We start from the raw sequence: 7,936 nt of genomic DNA on the forward strand, positions 1-7,936 counted from the left end.
TTCCTGTCTCGACTTTTTTACTATTTTAGAATTGCCCATGACCGCTTTAGAATGGGAGTCTATGGCCATGCACAGACATGTCCTTAAAACAACCCTTAACGTTCGTTTTCAAAACTGTTCAACTCACCGAGTGGTTAGTGGTGTTCGTTGATGATTAAAAACAAATATATCGGCGCAATGTATGATTTCAATCCGTTTATTTTTCTATAGTGCAACTAGTTTTTCAGATACCTCACAACCGCGTATAAACTTCCGCTCTTCGGCAACTTCCGTTGCTCTGCTCACGCTAGCCTTCTGAGAGTCAGAGAACCGAGCGAAAAGACCTAAAAGACTACAACCAAATGTAAACAGCCCCCTTTCCGTCTCCGGTAGCACAGTAATATCAACGAGCAATGAGTCCTCCAACGGAAATCAATGGGATTTTACAAAATGGCAAATAAAACACGACAGAAACTGTATTTCGCTACGCAACTCTTGTTCATCCAAAACAAACTACAAAATAGACTCAAAGTGTTACTGTAAATACCGGAATTGTCCTTTAAGAACCCAAATTTTCATTTCATGTTGATTTCATGTCTAGAACCTCATAATTATCAGGGGTAAGACTGGTTAGCTAGCATGTCCAACTCACTGCTGGAACTTCATTAAACTACACATTCTGCTCTGTTAATGGCATTACAAGCTGAGGGTCAGAATCTCAGGAGAGATGTTTCAATAAGCTTCTGGTGTTTCCTCCATAATAACAGTGACTACACATGAGTGCACAAAATGTGTTTTGGGGTTTTGACGTCTTCGTAAGAACGTTCCCTCCTACATTGACCTCGAGTGACAGGAATGTGCTCGAAATATAAAAGCAAACACTGTTGCCTCCAGCCATTTTGAGATGAAAATTTTCACCAAGCAAGAGTTTCTTATTTTATCCGACAAAGAAACTACTTCACCTTTGTTTTTAACATTAGCGCATGTGTTTTTCTCTCACTCACTGAAGACAAATGAGGTTGAATAATTAAGTGACAAAAAGCAGCTACATTGAGCTACGGTATCCACACGATCAGTTTCTTAAATGATTTAGCAAATCTTGATGTTTGTTGCTTTTAGGCTAGATGACAGCTCATTAATTTCCTCCTGATAAAGTTACCTTATCACTGCAGTCCCCTAACTTCCATAATGTGTGCAGCTATGAAACACATTCTAAATGCAGCTATGAAACATGCTGGTATGTTGCAATGACAGTCAGAGGTGGTTTAAGAATCATAATTACAATAAGTGCAGTTTTTAACACCAGCAAGCCATATGGATCATCAGGCTGAAGCAAATGTCACATCTTTCGTTCGTGTTTTGACTAAATTTCGCAAGGACAGATTCCACTTTTGCTTCTGAGGAATGGTTCCTTAGTAGGAATGTTGTGGCCCCTACTTAATCAAGTCCTGATTTCATGAAATATTCATGTTCTACCTGTGGGCTTTCAGCACACAAATTGTTTTGTTTTGGATCTGTGTGTTGAAGAGTGGTGTGAGATGTAGACGGCATGTATAAATCATATAAGGCTTGAAGTAAGCTTCTCTTGTGCTCCAGAACATGGGAGTGATGTCAGATGACATGTTGGAATGTCTGTTGTCCATGAATCAATGCGGTGTCAGTAGTACCTTGCATCTGATTCAACACCATATTGAATTGAGGCACTGCTGGTTACCCAGCATGCTTTGCAGCTGAGGGCAAGTTTGATCTAATTAGGGCTATAGTGTGGGAAACAGTTTTAAGGAAGTATTCATATGGTACTGTAGTAAAAGATTTCGCTGTAAGGTATGTTACCATTGTTGGGATTTTTCGTCCAAAAACTGTAGTGACAGCTTGTCAGGCATATTAATTGTTTGTTGTTTATGTTATGTTGTATACATAAAACTCTTGTTCTTTAAAGTAATTGGAATAATATTAACACACACAACTCTAAGGCTACATTCAGATTGTCAGTCCAAATCCGATTTTTGTGCATATCCGATTGAAATCCAATCAGATTCAGCAAGAGTGCATGGCAAAAAAATCACATGAAATTTTGAACTGACAGTCTAAATGAAGTGTATGACTCCTCTGATTGGATTTTGCGTGTTTTATGTGACTTTGTATTAATTTACCAATATATAAATAAATAAATAAATATATATATATATATAAATAAAAGAAAAAAATAATTCAGAATAATTTCAATCATGACAACTCTCGGAATAGAATTAAACTGACTTTTATTGATAAGAATGGTACATAGGCTTGAGTAAAGGCTTCTGCTAAAACATGCACAGAAATAATAGGATACGAGTTGCTGCGAGGAAAGTAGGGAGAACCCTAGCAGATCTAGGCAGGTGGTGCTGGGGAAGGTGGGGGGCTAGGACAAGTCCCATGGCGTGCTGAACTGAATTGAGCGGGTTCAGGACGGAAATAAAAATAGGTAGAAAGAACAAAACTATAAATTGGCCAAAGTAGCCGGCTTTAAGAGCAATCAACTACTCGGAAGAGTTTCATGACTGAACGATGTATATAAGTTTCCTAATAGTAATTAATAAAAGCAAGTAACATTCAGATCCAGCGTCAGGATAACCTGCCATCACTACCCTAACGACAGGCAAATCCCATCTGCTCGAGTTTGAACTTCAGATTCATTCACAATACAAAGAAGAATGTGTCTTCCTGACTAATAATCCACCGTAATGTGACAAAATTTGTCAGCCATAAGTGTATTTAAAAAAAAAAAAAAAAAAAAAAAATTTGAAATAATATAAATATAATACAGGTATATTATCTTTTATAAATAAAAATAAAACATATAAAAAAATATGAATCAAAAATGAAATTAAACATTTGCATAAAGCATTAAAACATTAATTAAAGACAGTCCAAGAATGCTTCTGGCTATGGTTTTATAGTTGAATTATGAAACCTGATGAACATCCTGTGATTAAGCACATATGATCATCTTATATTTTCTCATATGTTTCTATTTGACAACAGCTGCTCGCTCTTCTTAAAGTAATGCATTTTCTGCTGTGACGCTTCATATAGGCTACTCTGCACTGGGGTAATTCTCTTCCCAGCTGCTCCATACAATCTCATGCATGGATTCTTTCAGTCTAAACTGTGAGTGAAAAGATCCATGTGCAAACCAATTTCGCAAAATCAGTTTCAAAAGGTATATCTTAAAAGGTATGGTTCAGGTAGAACTTTAAATATCATATTTATTTATTGCTATGAAGAGTTCAAAGGTTTCTCTTCTAAAGCTGCTGTTTTGACTATAACTGTACCAACTAAATAATCATTCTGATAGAAGAAAGTGCCTGCTAAATAACAAAGAACATAACAGGAGAACTTTCCATAGTTTAAAATGTCAAATCCAGAGGCCAGAGTTTCCTTCCTCACAACATATGATCTATTACTGACATCATGACAGACATAAACAAAAATTCTCCCATAATAATGCAGTCAACAGCACACACTATGATGTGACATTTTAATATTTAAAGTTACCTTTAAAAGGGGCAACACACTGAATACTGTACATAAAGATAAGTATAAGAATAAGTATAGGTCCAAAATCACATACAAAGGCCTCAGGAAAAGCTTAGGATCAGTATGCATCTAAAACACAGAAGGGAAGATATGTTTGCTGAGAAATGAACAAGCATTTCTCTGGCCATAAGGGCAGCAGTGGGAGTGAACATAGCTTGAGGCTGTTGCTCTGCCTGCCTCTTTCATTCTCCAGCTCTTTATGTTGACACTCCACTGGAGTTTTGTGCTCAGACAATTTTTGCAAAATTTGGGATGGCAAACCATTAAGGGTTCTTGTTTATTTCTATATATTGAACCTCTGAGAATAGAATGAAAATGAAATCAAGGAGTTGGATGAGCTTCAGAAAGCTCCAATCAGCCGAAACAGCTTTCCTGAATCTGTTGTGCTACAATGAATTCAGAACATTATTGTGGTTTATTTTTTGTGATACTCTGCAATGATGTCATCCTGAATATATTAAACAGTGTCAGAAATGGACGTGCCGATTTTAGGGTGCTGAAATCGTTTTTTTTTCCTTTTACCTTTATGTGACACTCAGCATGTCATCCATATACACTACCTTTCAAAAGTTTGTGGTCAGATTTGTTAACGTTTTTGAAAGAAGTCTCTTTTTTCAGGGTTCTTTGATGAACAGAAAGTTCAAAAGAACAGCATTTTTTTTAAACAGAAATCTTCACTTTTGACCTAATGTAATGCATCCCGATTAATAGGAGTACAATATTAATTCCTTTAATAAAAACATACTGACCTGTAACTTTTGAATGATTTATGTCAAACACTTCAATTGAATCTGTTAATTCAAACAGACACTCGGTTGCTTAACCCATGGCAAGAAATATATCAAACCATGGAACTTTTGCTCCCATATCTGAAATATTTGGGGCATTTTATCACTCTGTGGCATTTTTGCCCCAAGCCCTGGATAATTTCTAACCGTAATATTGTTGCAATCATTTCCGATGTTATCAGGCCTGCCACTAGGAGGCTAATGGTCGACTCCATTAATGTGGCACTGATGTTTTGTCTTTGGGCCAAAGAGTACAAAATCTCCACATAAAAATGTGCCATTTGATGTGTGCAGACAAACAGAGTTTAAATATAGAACAAATCATGGATGTGCCGTCATTTTCAATATATGAGACTTTTTCCTTCATTAAAGTGATTCACCCAAAAATAAAAATTCTGTCATCATTCATGTGTTCCAAACCTGAATTCTTTCTTCTGCAAACCACAAAAGAAGACATTTTGAAAACATTAAAACATAGATATTAATAGTTCAAGTAAGTTGTTTTATGATACAATACTTTATGAACTGTAATTCTGAATGTGAAATTCTGGCATGGGACAGTTTTGTAGGATATTTTGTACCGTGAGAGGGCAAATTTGCCCCCTAAAATGAATTCCCAGGATTCAGAATCAAGGTAAGACTATCAAATCTGTGGAAAATCCTTTATTTGCTTGATCTCAAGCTCAAGATCAAGCTCAAGCACTTCACTAAATGCTGCACATTAAGATAATTTTAAACAAACCATGACCTGAAATAGCCTTTTATTCAAAGGCACTGAAGGGCAATTTGATTTGATCTCATTAAACCCCCCAAGAAATATCCAGCATCTGTGTGAGGTAATCAAACTGTTGTGGAGACATTTTCGATGGTTATTATGAACTGAATGAATGTCTTGATGGAAAATGATGTTAGACTCCCATCTGGACACTGAAGGTGTTTTTCTCTCTTGCCTTCATTAGACGGGAGGACTATCTGTTCACTGCGCCTGCTTTTGCCAGATATTGCGCGAGTGGGAGCTGTGTGTGTCTGGAGGGATTATCTTCCTCTGTATTTTCAACTAATAAAAACAGCTTTACATGCTCTCACAACTGTGCACACAAAACAAGTTATAATTTAAAGGTTCCAGGTAAACATATTTTTCATTTTGATTACACTACAACAATGCAGTGTATTGCTAGGCTTTATGAAAAAGAAATGTAAATTTGAAGCCTGATATTTTTCTTGCTATAATTTCCGGAATATACTTTAACAGGTTGAAGGAGGTCATCAATCAGAGAGACAAAGTATAACATCTTTTTTATAGTCATATCTTCACATTTTACACATGAAAGCACAATACATTGAGTTGTTTGTGCATGTGCATATTTAATCTAATTATACAATAAGCTTTTTAATTTAAATTAATTGCAGTTATGAAAATGAAGATGATTCAAAGACATTACATTATTGTGGCAGATGATAAAGCATTGAATATATAATACAAAATGTGTCTTTATAAGTCAATGTATTATTTTGCATCAGTGAACATAAGCTTATCACAGTCCACAGCAATCCATTTTACAATTATAAATATTATAATTATCAAAATTAAACAAAAAGCATTTTCAATAACTGTCAGTAAAGAGAATATAATTCATCAAAAATGCAGATTCTGTCTATCGTTTACCCACCATTATGTCATTCCAAATCTCTAAGACTTTCTTTCTTCTGTGGAAGATAAAAGAAAATATTTTGATATTTTTCACATTTAAGTCAAAAAGAGTTTATGAAAATTATATCTCATCCATTTGTGTATGTGTGAATTAGTGTATAATTGTAAATGTGTTTGAGTACTTTTATTTTAAATTAATTTTCCTAAATTAACATGCAAACTTTAATATTAAACATGTTGCAATGCACACAAGCCCCGTTCAGTCCATTTATAATTCCTGACATACCTTCAATTCATCGAGCGGCAGGTTTCGATTTCTGTCTTGTCTTGCCAGGAATTCCTCCACAGACTAGAGGAGCTGCAGAAAAACAAGAGGACTCAGACGATCCCAAAGTGAAGCCCTGATTCCTCCCAACATCCAACATCTGGATGCATTTGGCTTGCTTTTATATCCTGCCATTATTGAGGCAAAGGATATACATGAATGTTATACTTATATAGGATATTTGTTCCTCTTCCTATAATGAACTGCACATTACTGGTAACCAAATAAATGTGTGCTGCATAGATGTAACTTTTCTAGTGCACAAGCACAGCATTGTAAATTGTGGTATGCTAGTGACAATGTTGCAATGTTGCAAAATGTGTGTTATGGAAATAATATAAGATGGGAATAAAAACTATATTTCAATGTTTTTGTGAGTGAACACAAAGTTTCTTTGGAGAACACAATACTTTTGAAAGAGGTCACTACCATTCAAAAGTTTGGGGTCCATACGGCTTTAAAATTATTTATACAGTAACCTTTTATTCAACAATAAAAATGTTACAAAATATATTTCAAATAAATGCTGTTCTTCCTGTGACCTTTCTATTTTACATTGCTTTAACTCATCAAAATGTTAAGCAATTTTCATCTTTTTTTAATAAGTTATACAAGATTCAACTTTTTTTTAAAGTCAGTTTAATGTAATTTAAGTTGAAATGACTTAAACATCCAAGTTGATTGTCCTTAAAAATTTAAGCCAGCAACTTTATTTACAGCGAGGAATAAAAATACAATAAAATAGAAAACTTTTGAAATAGTTTTGTCAAAATATGACTGTATTTTTGATCAAATAAATGCAGCCTTGGAGAACATAAGAGACTTTCAAAAACAAATCAAAATGTTTTTGAAAGGATGCTGGCCAATATTACTCACATTTCACTCATCACACTACAAGTCTAGTGCACTGCATTGTGGGCTATTTTACTGTGTGCAGTGTGCTCACAACTGTATATTCTCCAGCCCTGGTTTAGGGTGGAGTGAATAAAAATACTATACACCTACCTCATTGCACAGAGCTTAAGTTGAGGCCTTTGTGTCGTCTAGATGTCTATTCGTGGAAGCAAACAGGTGGAGGTCTTAACGGATTGAGTAATTGACCTCTATCATCCATCACATTCTCTCACCTTTTCATTAACTTTCATTAAAACAGTTGCTATGCACAACAGTTGCACTAAAAAGGCTGAAATGTTGATGAAAGGTAGACAGATTATAAATATAATTAAAACATCTTTCTGTCAAAAAACAACAAAAATGGGCCTGAGAACAATAAGTAAAACATAATTGCCAGTTTCATAGAGGTTTCATGCTGTATACATTCAAGGCACGAGTTCTCCGCTCTCTGTGGGAAAACAGCAGCTTTGTGTTTGTGTGTCTTGGCCGGTCAGCCTTTTGATTGATTATTATTTGGGTTTTATCCAGAGGTAAGGGCCTTTCACAAGCTCTGATGGGTCTTTAATGATGAAAGCTGTCTGAAGGTCAGTGAGTCTGAGTCTGTGAGCCTGCAGCGCGGCAGTCTCTGTTGCTTTTTCCATCGCAGTCATACCTTCATTTTGGAAGTATCGTATTTTTCAGCTACAAAAAGGGGCGCTGAAAGCCGTCTCCACCCAATGG

Source organism: Leuciscus leuciscus (genome assembly GCF_965113295.1).
Source record: "Leuciscus leuciscus genome assembly, chromosome: 23".
Taxonomy (NCBI): Eukaryota; Metazoa; Chordata; class Actinopteri; order Cypriniformes; family Leuciscidae; genus Leuciscus; species Leuciscus leuciscus.